We start from the raw sequence: 13451 nt of genomic DNA on the forward strand, positions 1-13451 counted from the left end.
AAGCCCCAAACAGAAAACTTGCTTTCCTACCCCATCCCAACTTCTGCTTCTGTTTTACCTATTGCAATAAAGGCACCTGCCTCCACCTAGCTACCCAAGACATATTACGGACCCATCTTCATTCTATCCTTCCTTTATCTCTCATATCTAAGTCATTAACAAGACCTGTCAATTTTTCCCTCAAATATTTATCTTGAATCTGTCCACCTCACTCCATCTCCATTTTTACCATTTTAGTTCATCTTCTCCTACCGGGTCAATTGCAATAACTTCCTAACTGAACTCTTTGTTTAGTCTCCTGCCCCTTTCCATTCAATACCCCCCACAGCAGTAACTTTTTAAACATGTAAATCTGGTTGACTCAAAGTCTACACTCCACTGCTCAAGATCATTCAATGGCTTCCCAATAAACAATAGACAAGATCTGGTTCGTGTCTACCTTGTCTTGATCCATTTGCCCCATTTCTCATATGTGTTGGCTTTTCTGGTTTCTGTCCTCTTTCTGTATATATGCCCAGTTCTTCTCCTCATGCTCTTTCCTTGGATTGTTGGGTTGTTCTTTCTCTATTTTCCATAGAGCTCACTTTTCTTCTTTCATATCTTCACTCAAACAGTAACTCAAAAAAACCCATCCCTGCTAATCCTATCTAAAGTTGCCAGCACTCCCACCAGATTCTATCACACTTCCAAGTTTCATTCTGAGCACTTCAAATGGTCTGTATTGATTGTGTTTATTATTAAGGGATGATAGTAAGTTAAGCTGGATGCGACTTAGGTATCATTTGTCTTTCTACACACACACTCCACATACATCCCACACACATCCCTGAAGTCAGAGATCTTTTTTATCTAGTTGACCACTGTGATCCCAATGCCCAAAGCAAATATGGCACAAAATACCTGCTGAAGTAATATTTATTGGATAAAGTAATAAATAATCTTCATTATAAACAAATACAGACCCATAAAATGTGTAATTATCTTTCAGTGTCTCTAAGGTATTATCCTTGTGAATTTCAGTGGAAAGTGAGTCTAAGGAGATTAGTACAGTTTCTAACAAGAAAACCTAATTAAAAGTAAAATGTGGAATTTCTAAGGTATATATATCCCTACCACAGCTGAGGTTTAAGTAAGAAAATAATTCACCACCAATTTTTACAAGCATTTTCATATAAAAGACACACCTCATTGCATCCATATCTCCTTTCCAAACGCAGTTCTGAATATCTTCAATTAAAAAAAATCATAGACTCCATTCTTTTCTCTCTGCTCATTTTTTAAACGTAGATCTTATTTTCACCAAAATGCAATTTAGACATTGACCACTTGGAGGCACTTTAGCTCTTTTACAGGTACTCCCATTTTACAAATGTCAGGTGCCTTTCAAAAAGGCAAGAATTTCCCTAAGAATATTACATTCTTGGTGCCAACATTTTTAACTCCCCAACCCCTAAAATTCAAACGAACTATTTCTAATCCAGGAAACTGACATTACTAACTCATGACATAATCTTATTCAACTTGTCATCATAACTCTGTCTTCTGTCAGCTTTCTTATAAAAAGATCACAGCACTGTCCATTTTAGGCTAAGTCACAACTAGGGTGAGCATTAGAATCATGCCAAAGAATTTTCAAAATATGCATTTCTGAGCTCCACTCTGTCCATTCAGATACACTAAATCTCAAATGCCAGGAATGTAGCATTAGGTTATGAGTTCTTAAAAAAAAATCTTTGAGTGATCCTAATACACTCTTAGGTGAGAACAAAGCCCAGTATTTTCAACTTGCTTTGCAAATATATAGAGATACATATCTCTATGGGGACTAAGTAAGACAGCATGTTGTGCCTGATGTGGTCTGTTGTCCCCAATGTCTATCTTCATCCTTCTCCATGTTTCTTCCTGGTCCACTGCATCTGGGAAGATAAACAGTACATTTCTCTGACCCCTTGGGAACAAGATCCCTGGATGTGAATTATGTTATGGCGACCAGAGGCAGAAGTTGAATGTGAACAAGAGGCATCATTTTTCAGCATCTAGCTGTCTCTGCTGGCAGCAAGAATTATGAAGAGGAGGTTTTTCTGCTGCAGAAAATGAGTCCAGTTTCTAGATTTTTCAGTGTTGTGAGACTTGAGGCATTACAACAGTGACAACCACAGAGGTGGAACTTCCTAGTGAATCAGTTTTGTATTGCTTTGACAATCATCCCAGAAGGTCCGCCCAAAAACCTACTCCTCCAGTCCTTCCTCTGATTGTAGGGACCTCATTACCTGTCTCAACCTACTTCCACTTTAAGTCTCAGAGTAGTTTCCATTTCTTACTCTAAACCCAAACACAGACATACAAAGTACTTAACAGAACTTCTGGTACTTAAAAATTGCTTTTAAAATATTATCGGTTATTAATATTTATATTTGACCTTCATCATGTTGCTTAAGCACACTAAGCCTGAGTGTCTTTACCTGCAAAATGGTGACCTGCTTCTGGAACTGCTGTGCAGATAAAAGATGACATGAGAAAACAACTTAGCACAGTAAGTGCTCAATCAATTTCATTTACAATTTTTTTATTTATTGCTATTGTTATTTTAGTTATTTTTATCAATGTATAAATCATTCTGATATTAGTCTTTTAGCCTAGGATTAGGTTAAAAATCTTACACACTTTGCAACATTGAACACGTATATGCTAATGCCTATGCTATTGACATGAAGTAGATTTCTAAATTTAGTAATATGTTACATAAGAAATCAGGCTAAACTTAAAAAAAATAATAATAAATTTCTCAAAATTGAATCATATGATTCTTGCCTGTGGAATTTTTTTTTTTGGACTTTACAATTCAACCACTAGAGGGTAGACAAGTACAGTGAAAAATCAGTAAACTCATGGTTTGCTGTTTTGAATGTGGGTAGAAGCCATATTTTTCAAACAGGTTTCTCTGTTGCAGTAACCAATGAAGAGAATAGAATATATATATATTCTATATATGCTAAATATATATATATGCTATATATATATGCTAAATATCTAAAGACAAATTTCAGCTAAAATATCATGTGTTTATTTTAACTTCATGGTTTCAGAGAATTAATAAGCACAATTTTCGACCATGTACCTATGTACATTTTAAAGCAAAAAATCCCAACAACACATGCATATATATATTTTTTAATTTAAAGAGAAGTAAATAGTCCATGAGTCATAGAAGCAGAAGCACACAGTGATATCCTAGTGAGAATACCATGAGCCTGGGGATACATAAAGTGGCCATTTTACCTATTAGGTGCTGTAGGCACAATGGTTGGGGTTTATGAATTTTTCAAGATACTAGGAAAAATATGTGAGACTTGTAAAAAAAATTAACTCCCAACCTTGAGATACAAACTGCTTTTTAATTTATACGTACATACATGCGCACAAGTTAACAAACCAAACCCAAAAAACAAAAATCCATTGGGATTTAGACTGAATAGCATTAATAAATTTTCTTAACATTTCCTCCTTTACAAAACTGAATCTTACAATCCATGTATTCAATATTTTTTAGGTTTCATTTAATTCCAAAAGATATTTTACAATTTTCTACGTACAGTTCTTGCACATATTTAGAGTTAGGTATTTGTATTTTTATACACATTTAAGTAGTATCTTGTTCTTAAATTTTAATTTCTGTTACTGGTATACTAGAAAATAAAGTAGTGACAGCAACATGCTAGCCTTGTTCCTGATGTAAATGGAGAAGTTTTTAATCTTTCGCCATTACATATAATATTTGCTAAAGGTTTAACAATGTTATTAATCTTTTTAATATAGTAACTTAGACTTCATTAATCCCTTGTGTGTTTTTTCTATTCAATTAATTTTTTTCTGCTATTCTATCATTTTCTTCTTACATTCTTTGGATTTAATTTGCTGGACTTTTTTTTTTCTAATTCTATCATTGAAATGAAAGCATCATTGATTTTTAGACTTTTTCAATACATGTGTATAGGACTTTCTTTCTAAAATTTTTTTTTGACATTTTATTTTTAAGTAATAGCTGTTCCCAATATGGTGCTTGAACTCATTACCTCAACATCAAGAGTTGCATGCTATACCAGCTGAGCCAGCCAGGCTCCCCCATATAGGACTTTCAGTACAAATTTCCAATAAGTATGGAAAGTGAGTTGGAAATAATCACTTTTAATTATTCAAACTGATTTCCCCATCATCTTCTTTCTTTTTTTTTACATTTGTTTTTATTTAAGTTCAATTTGCCAACATATAGTATAACACCCAGTGCTCATCCCATCAAGTCCCCTCCTCAGTGCCCATCACCCAGTTACCCCATCTCCCTGCCCACATCCCCTTCTGTGACCCTTTATTTGTTTCCCAGAGTTAGGAGTCTCTCATGGTTTGTCTCCCTCTTTAATTTTTCCCACACAGTTCCCTTCCTTTCCCTTATAATCCCTTTCACTATCTTCTTTCTGATTAAATTCTTTAGTAATTTTTTTATAATATTGTGTAGATTAAAATCATTCTTCTAAACCCATAGATCTTGCCTTTATTAATCCTCCATGTCTATTCTCTTCTTTAGTGTGTGATATTCCATCTAAAAACACCTGATACACTTACTACAATTCTGGCTTTGGAATACTCCATAGCATAGTCATGTCTGGAGTCAACCCCACACTCCACAGTAAACAGAACACTTGATCCCCTGTTAGCTTCTGAAATCCCATCATGTCTATGAACCCTTTCCTCATAATTGTGGTTTTTGTTACAGGGGCTTGTTTTGTATTTTCTGTGTCAGACTTTAGGGAAGATCAGGGTTCTGAATATTTTAAAGAAATCAATTCCTCCTTGGTTAAACAGGTTTATACTGTAATGTGGACCATGATTTCAATTTACAATAATGTCAATTTTGCTTTAACTTGGGGGCTGCATTATTTGGACCCTGTTGAATAGTGAGATGAATTTTCTATTAATTCTAACTACCTTACCATAGATGGTAAAACCAGATGAAGTAAACTAGTAACTCTCAAACAAAATGGTAGATATGTTATTTGGAGTGTGGCACTTCCACAGCCAACTTTTTAGCTCATGAAACATTAACTTGGTTTTGTTTCACGGTTATAGCCTGGCACTGACCTGACCAGTCCTGTTGAAAATACATGCTTAAGATCACGGTGCAGACAGGATGTGAGAGGGTTGAATGAGTCAGCACACACCCACAAACTCCTTTAAGAAAAATAACTACTAGCATTTTGAGCTGGTATTAATCATCTTAGTAGATGGAAAGCCTATAAAAAGCGACTCCTTTCAGATGCCAGGCAGAGAGCAGGTTACCAAAGAATTGCAATGGCCAAAACTTTTGACAGAATAATTTAAGGGGAAAGCACTTAGTACAACTCTAAATAAGGAGAATTATCCGTAGCTGGGATTTTCTGGAAGCCATAATTCCTTGGGAACAACCCAAATCTTCAATTTCAGTTCAATTTATTGAAGTATCTTTCTCCAAAACTTAACTATTGTCAAAAAAATCACAACACTTTTTTCATCACTCCTAAGGAAGACGAAAATCATCATCCCATGATTATCCAACATTTTCTGGAGTAAACTGGTCATCATATATTCCTTGAGGGCAAGGATTGCACCTGGCCAAGTTAGAGGCATATTAACACATACACAAACCGTCCCTGACTTACCATGGTTTTCTACTTTATAATGGTACAAAGGTGATATGCATTCAGTAGAAACCACACTTAAAATTTAGAATTTTGATATTTTCCCAGGCTCATAATATGTGGTAGATACTCTCTCTTGATGCTGGGCAGCAGCACCAACCCCTCTCAGTCAGCTACACAATCACGAGGGTCAACAAACAATACACTTACAACCAGTCTGCACCCATACAATTCTGTTTTTCACTTTCAGTACAGGATTCAATCAATTACATGAGATATTCAACACATTATTTTAAAATAGTTTTTGTGTTAGTTGGTTTTGCCCACTATAAACTAATGGAAGTGTCTGGGCATGTTTAAGTTAGGCTAAGCAATGATGTTCAGTAGATTGGGTATATTAAATGCATTTTCAACTTACAACGGGTTTATTGAGGTGTAATATTATGGTAAATCAAAGAAAATCTTTATAATAAATATGTATTGAATTATGTATTTCTTTTTTAAGATTTTATTTATTTATTCATGGCAGAGAGAGAGAGAGAGGCAGAGACACAGGCAGAGGGAAAATCAGGCTCCCCACGGGGAGTCCAATGTGGTACTCAATCCCAGGATCCTGGGATCACAACCTGAGCCAAAGGGAGATGCTCAACCACTGAGCCACCCCGGCACCCCTGTATTATATATTTCATAACAAAGTAACTTGCACTATTTCATGAATGCTTAAAAAATAAAAGTGAAATATTTACAGGAACAATTTTAAAATGATGATAAAGGTTAGAACCATCTTAAAAGACTACTTATGCTATGTGAGACTATCACTCAAGGAAAAAAATATTGGAACTCCTGGTGACTCAGTTGGTTAAGCATCTAACTCTTGATTTTGGCTCAGGTCATGATCTCAGGGTCTTGAGATCAAGCCCCATGTTGGGCTTTTTGCTCAGCAAGGACTCTGCTTGAGATTCTCTCCCTTTCCCTATCCTTCTCCCTCTGCCCCTATTCTCTCTCTGCCTCTCTGTCTCAGAAATATGTGAACCTCAAATGTTAACAGAAATTTTATTTTCCTTCTTTTTATTTTGAAAAATTTGAAATCTATAGAAAAGTAAAAACAGTAAAAGAAGCTCTCATATGTCCTTTGTCTGGATTCCTCAATGCTAACTTTTTGCTGTATTTGTTTCTCTTAAAATATTGGTGTGTGTGTGTGTGTGTGTGTGTATGCTGGACCACCTGAGAATTACTTGCAGTTATCATAACATTTCATACCTAAACACTTTAGTGCAGATCTCGTAAAAATAAAAGCCTTCTCCTATATAACAATACAATTATTTCACTCAGGAATTATAACACTAAAATAATGTCATTATCTAATATACTGTCTAGTTTCAAATTTTCCCAGTTATCAATGCTTATTTGTCACTTATTTTTCCTCTTGAGGTTTATAATCAGTTGTAACGTTGTAGTTAATTGTCATAACTCTTTAATCCGAAATAGTTCCCTAGACACTTTTGTTGTTCGTGACATTGGCAGTTTTTTAAGGTCCAGACCAGTTGTTTTCCAGAATGTTCTACTATTTGGATTTTTCAAAGGACTAGATTCAGTTTAAACATTCTGAAAAGGATGCTACTATACAGATGAAATTGTGTCCTCGGTGCATCAGTAATTGATAACAGTTTCTCCCAACGTACTTTTGTGCCCTACAGTCAAATTCTACTATATTCATCTCCTGAACCAACCAGGGTGGGGTTACTTTCTCCTGGCCTCTGCTAACACTGTCTTCCTTTATGGAAAACGTTCATTGTCCTTTTCCAACTACCCAAGGTTTTTATTTGTTCATTGCTCAAATGTCATCACCACAAAGATTTTCTATACTTCTCCAGTCTTCATTTATATATATATATTCAAATACTTATAGTTTTCTAAAATTCACTGTTTTCAGTGTTTTATCATAATGAATAACTTTATAGCTCCCCTTTTATTTTTTAATTTAATTTTATTTTATTTTTAGCTCCCCTTTTATTAATAAGAATCATTTTTGAGAGAGAGAGGAAGAGAATGGTGGAGAGGGGCAGAGGGAGACAGAATCTCAAACAGGCTCCATGCTTGGCACAGGGCCTGACCCAAGGCTCAATGACCCTGAGATAATGACCTATGCCAAAATCATCAGATGCTTAACTGACTGAGCCACCTGGATGCCCCTGTTAATATTCATCTTACTGCAATCATATACGTTGTAATCCTGGTAGATTGCTACTCCATAATAACAGCAAGCATGAACCTTGAATTCTCCACATCTGGATTTTATATCCCACAGAAGCTATCAGAATCCAGAGTAATTAATAAATAGTAATTTTGTGGTCCTTGGGTGAATGAGTGAATTAAAATTACCTTAGGAAAAATCCACCCTGCAATTAACTGCCCACTGTTTTTGAAGAACTTATCCAAGAAAACAGTGTTTTCAATTTACGCCCAGAGGATCATATAAATTCCCAGGGATTTTTCTCTACCTTTATATATAACTATACTTTTTTTTTAATTTTTATTTATTTATGATAGTCACAGAGAGAGAAAGAGAGAGAGGCAGAGACATAGGCAGAGGGAGAAGCAGGCTCCATGCACGGGAAGCCCGATGTGGGATTCGATCCCGGGTCTCCAGGATCGCGCCCTGGGCCAAAGGCAGGCGCCAAACAGCTGCGCCACCCAGGGATCCCAATATAACTATACTTTTTAAAAAGTTTACATTCTCAAGGGAATTTTTCAGAAATTAAGAGTAAAGAAAAATCCAATTGTAAAAGGGCCACCTCTCACTTGAAAATAGTATTTTCTGTTTTTTTTTTAAATAGATCAGCTGACTTGAAAAAAATCATAGTAAAATAATGAAAAATGGAGACAACACAGAATATCATATAAGCTACCTCAAGTAATTGTAGTGTTTATTTTTTTATTACTTTGTACAAAAAAGTTCCAGAAAACTCAAGCCTTCATAGCTCCACATCTTACACTGTTTGCCTTTATGCTTACCTCTGTTTTAGTGTAGAACATATTTTCCAGTGGTAAATACTTCTTCTTTATGTCTTGAGACTCATTAATGTCTAACATCAATGTACGTCATCACAGATGAGAAAATGCAGAAGGCTCTGGTTTTAGGCCTTGCTCTGTCATGGTTTCTTGTTGCTAGGAATACACAGAAACACTGCTGGCTCCTGCAGATTCTCCTGTTCTTGTGTTAACTAAATATGGATGAATTTCCTTAAGAGAAAAATATTACCTGGGTCGCCTGCATGGCTCAGTGGTTGAGCAACTGCCTTTGGCTCAGGTGGTGATCCCGGGATCCTGGGATGGAGCCCCACATTGGGCTCCCTGCAAGGAGCCTGATTCTCCCTCTGTCTGTGTCTCTGCCTCTCTCTCTCTCTGTGTGTCTCATGAATAAATAAATAAAATCTTTTACAAAAGAGAGAGAAATATTACCAATAAATGTTTATTTTTAAAAATTATCACCTGCTTGTCAAGTTACTAAAAGATTAACTGAATCAAATTATAAAACAGATGATCTTCAAACTTTGGCTCTGACAAGCTATGGATGTTTATCAAAGCCAAACATAATCCTGGAGCATGGTTTATGTCAAGAAACCAACTGCTGATTGAACCTGTCATTAAGTGGATTAACCCACACTTGTGGCAGTAACAAGTCTTATGGCTTTGACACCTTTTCAGGCTCACTGAGGTTGGGAGATATTCTGTGGTCTAGTAAAATCAGGAAACATTAAGAAATACAACATTAAGTGAATTTCAAAAGTACAGAACTTTTCAGAGACTGTATTTAATGTTATTTTGAATTGTGAATCTACAAAAAGGGAATAAAGGCTACTTCTAAAAGTTAATTGGAGTAATTTATGATGACTACAGAAGACAGATCAAAACACAAGTGTTGGGCAGCCCGGGTGGCTCAGCGGTTTAGGGCCACTTTCAGCCCAGGTGTGATCCTGGAGACCTGGGATCAAGTCACAAGTCGGGTTCCTTGCATGGATCCTGCTTCTCCCTCTGCCTGTGTCTCTGCCTCTCTCTCTCTCTCTCTGTGTGTGTGTGTGTGTGTGTTTCTCGTGAATAAATAAATAAAATCTTAAAAAAAAAAACACAAGTGTATTTGAATTTGAGAGTCAGTGTCATCATAACGTGGACTGTTACCTGTCAGTATTTAGCTGTGAGAACTCAGCAAGGCCTTTTGTCCTCATGCCTCAGTTTCCAATTTGTAAAACAGAGGTGAAAAATAAGGTTATTGGGGTATCTGGATGGCTCAGTCAGTCTGCCTTTGGCACAGATCATGATTTCTGGCTCTTGGGAAGAAGCCCCAAATCCAGCTCCCTGCTCAGCAGGCAGCCTGCTTTTCTCTCTACTCCCTGATCCTGCTTTCTCTCACTATCTCTGTCTCTCTTGCTCTCTCTCTCAAATACATAAATAAGTAAAATCTCTTTAAAAAAACCCAAAATAAGGTTTTGTGAAAAATTAACAAATTCACAGTAGAGAATTGTTATGTCATGTAGAAGTGTTGAATCATTATATTCTAATCAAAAATAATACCTTATGTTAATTATACTTCAATGAATAAATAAATAAATTCATAGTGAAATTACCATATAAACTAAAAGCACTCTACAAATATGAATGGATATTCTATTTTTTTATAATATCCCACATATGTTTCCTTGAAGATTTATAATCTCTGCTTTCTCTAGTTAGATGTTCTAGTCTCTGAGTCTACACTAGGACAAGATGAAGTAAGCTTCTATCTGATACAGCTGTGTAACTACAGAACCAGGCCATAAAACTAACAAGATGACTATTTGAAAGTCCTTCTAATTTTCAATTTTAAAGAAATGCTTTCAGATAAGGAAAACAAATATAAATTTACTTATGTAAAGACTTGTTACTGACACGATGGAAAGATAAAACAAAAACTGTTTTATGAGGGGGACGCTGGGTGGCTCAGCAGTTGAGCATCTGCCTTCAGCTCAGGGCATGATCCCAGGATCCAAGATCGAGTCCCACATCGGGCTCCCTGCATGGAGCCTGCTTCTCCCTCTGCCTGTCTCTGCCTCTCTCATTCTCCCTCTCTCTCTGTGTCTCTCATGAATAAATAAATAAAATCTTTAAAAAAAATGGTACTATGAGGAAAGAAATAGGAATAGAAATGGGATGTCTATATATATATTTACCCTGGAACCCTGTAAATGTCTTATGTAATAAAAAGAAAACCTAATTTTCTGAAATACAAAGCTAAGCATTTTGTAAAAGTAATAAATTGGGGGGGAAAGGATCTAATTGTATATCAAATTCTTTTTTTTTTAATTTTTATTTATTTATGATAGTCACAGAGAGAGAGAGAGAGAGAGGCAGAGACACAGGCAGAGGGAGAAGCAGGCTCCATGCACCGGGAGCCCGATGTGGGATTCGATCCCGGGTCTCCAGTATCGTGCCCTGGGCCAAAGGCAGGCACCAAACCGCTGCGCCACCCAGGGATCCCTGTATATCAAATTCTTGACAAACACACAGAGAAGAATTATTTCAAGTGACTTAAAGTGCAATACTTGTACTGTCCATCAAGAGTGAGATATATGTTAGGGATAAAAAAAATTACCACAAATAAATCACAAGCTGCATTCAGTAGCCTTATTGTTAATGATAACATTGGTTCTTACTATTTTGAAATCACAATGTTTATAGTATAGGATAAATCAAATAAGAATTTATGTACCCATCATGTCACCAAGATTTTTAGTATCAAAATATGAGAAAAGTATAAAACCAAGTAAAGTAACACATAGTAATCATACATTTGAAATGGAGATTTTATTATGGATTCATGATTTTCTCTAAAAAAAATTATATTCTCATTGTTATGCACTAATATTTCCCTCCAAAATTCATATATTGAAGCCCAAATCCCCAATGTGATGGTAATTGGAGGTGGAACTTTGAGAGGTGATTAGATCATCAGAGTGGAGCCCTCATAAGAAGAGACAGGAGAGAGATGATCTCTTTCTCTTCCATGTGAGGACACAGTGAGACAGTAGCTCTCTACAAGCCAGGAGGCAGGCTCTTACCAGACACCAAATCCATTGGCACCTTGTTCTTATACTTCCCAGCCTCCAGAACTCTGAGAAATACATGTTGTTGCTTAAGCCATCAAGTCTGTGGTATTTGTTATAGTAGTCTGGGCTGACTAAGACACCTACATTTATTTATCTTTTTAAAAATGCATATTATATAAATACCTGTCCAGTGAAAAGTTCCAGAAGCAGAGACAAACCAGTAGCAATGACCACCTCTGGGGCCCCAATTCTGGTCTCTGAGCTTTATTTTCCTCCTCAGGAAACTGACTGATTCCAGGTCTGAATGGAAAATCTGTCAAATAAATCTGCAACATCTTGCGCTGAAAAGCAAGAAAGTAATCAAACATTATAGAGGTCATAACAAAGAGGCAGAGGAAGCAATTAAAGCAGCTCCCACTGGCTAATTTAAGAAACCGTTTGAGGGAGAACAAAGGAAGGGGGGAAGAAAATCTTCAGAGCTCCAGGAAGTCAGGGGAAGACTATCTGGCTGGCCAATCCCAACCTGTATCAGAAGAAACCAAAGAGAAACAGCAGGCTTCGGGTCAACCAAAGTTACCAGGAACCTCAGCAAGTGGGACCAAACGGAAAAGATCTATGAGAGAAGGCGAAACTTCCTGTTCAGAAAGGACGGCACAAGGCAAGAGTACAAGAGTAAGAATTCAGAAGAAAATCCCAGTTCCTCCATTACCTTTGAAACGGCCACCAGCCAACTTGCTTCACCAAAACATCCTGCAGGCCTAGTGCCAAGAATTCAAGGTGAGCCCCAAAGGCCAGAAATTAGACGTATGTCTCTCTATATATCTATTTATACACTTATTTCTCAGAGTTCTGGAGGCTGGGAAGTATAATATCAAGGGGCCAATGCATTTGGTGTCTGGTACGTAAGTGAATCTGCGAATATGCTTACCCAGATCAAAAGAAGAACATTCCTGTCACCGCAGAAGAGGCCAAGATCCTCACACAGACACAAAGAAGATTGATGATGGACAAAAGGGAAATGTCTCTGGAAAGTCCTGGAACAAAGATACCTCCTGATGGAACCTACTCTCCTGAAGTGGCTGCCCCCCTCTAAGGGTTCTGATGCTCTCCTGGAGGGGTCAATACTGTTGTTGTGACAGCTTTGGCCCCAGATGTCCTGTTTGCTTCCTGGTCCAGAACTGCAGCCGGGGCTGGGAAGATGGGCATCGCCACAGAAGGCCCATGGTGTCAAGTGGTGTGTGGTCCATGGGAGAAGTATGCCTGCAGACACAGAAGGGTGGGTGCACCTGCAATTTCGTGCAGGACAAGGCTGGATGCCTGAAAAGCAGAGGAGAGTATGCACCCCCTTCTTACTCCCCACTAGTAACGTCCCACCCCCACAGCTGGAGGACAATATGCTATGCCCCAAATGTGTTCGCAGGAATAAGGTGTTAATGAGAAGCCTCCAATGAGCTTTCAATAGCCAGAAAAGGGACACAGCTGTGATTATAATCAGTGGTACAAAGAGAACTACAATCAACTCCATGGTGACACTGATGGCCGGACTGTAGGCTACTCACACCCTCTATGCTTCCTGCTTACAGGGACACAGCATAGTGCATTGCAGATGTCACCCTCCAACCTCCACCGGGGCCTGTGGCTTCATGGGTTGGGATACAGGGGCTCTTAGGTTTTAAATTGGAAGAGCATTTCAGAAATT

General features: G+C 37.3%; 1 pseudogene; it reads left to right on the plus strand.

The window, feature by feature from the left end:
* The first annotated feature begins 12367 nt into the window (after nt 1-12367).
* Nucleotides 12368-13203, plus strand: LOC144307140 (developmental pluripotency-associated protein 4 pseudogene; annotated as a pseudogene).
* The last annotated feature ends 248 nt before the right edge of the window (nt 13204-13451 follow it).

The sequence above is a fragment of the Canis aureus genome, chromosome 38 (assembly GCF_053574225.1).
Source record: "Canis aureus isolate CA01 chromosome 38, VMU_Caureus_v.1.0, whole genome shotgun sequence".
NCBI classification, from domain to species: Eukaryota; Metazoa; Chordata; class Mammalia; order Carnivora; family Canidae; genus Canis; species Canis aureus.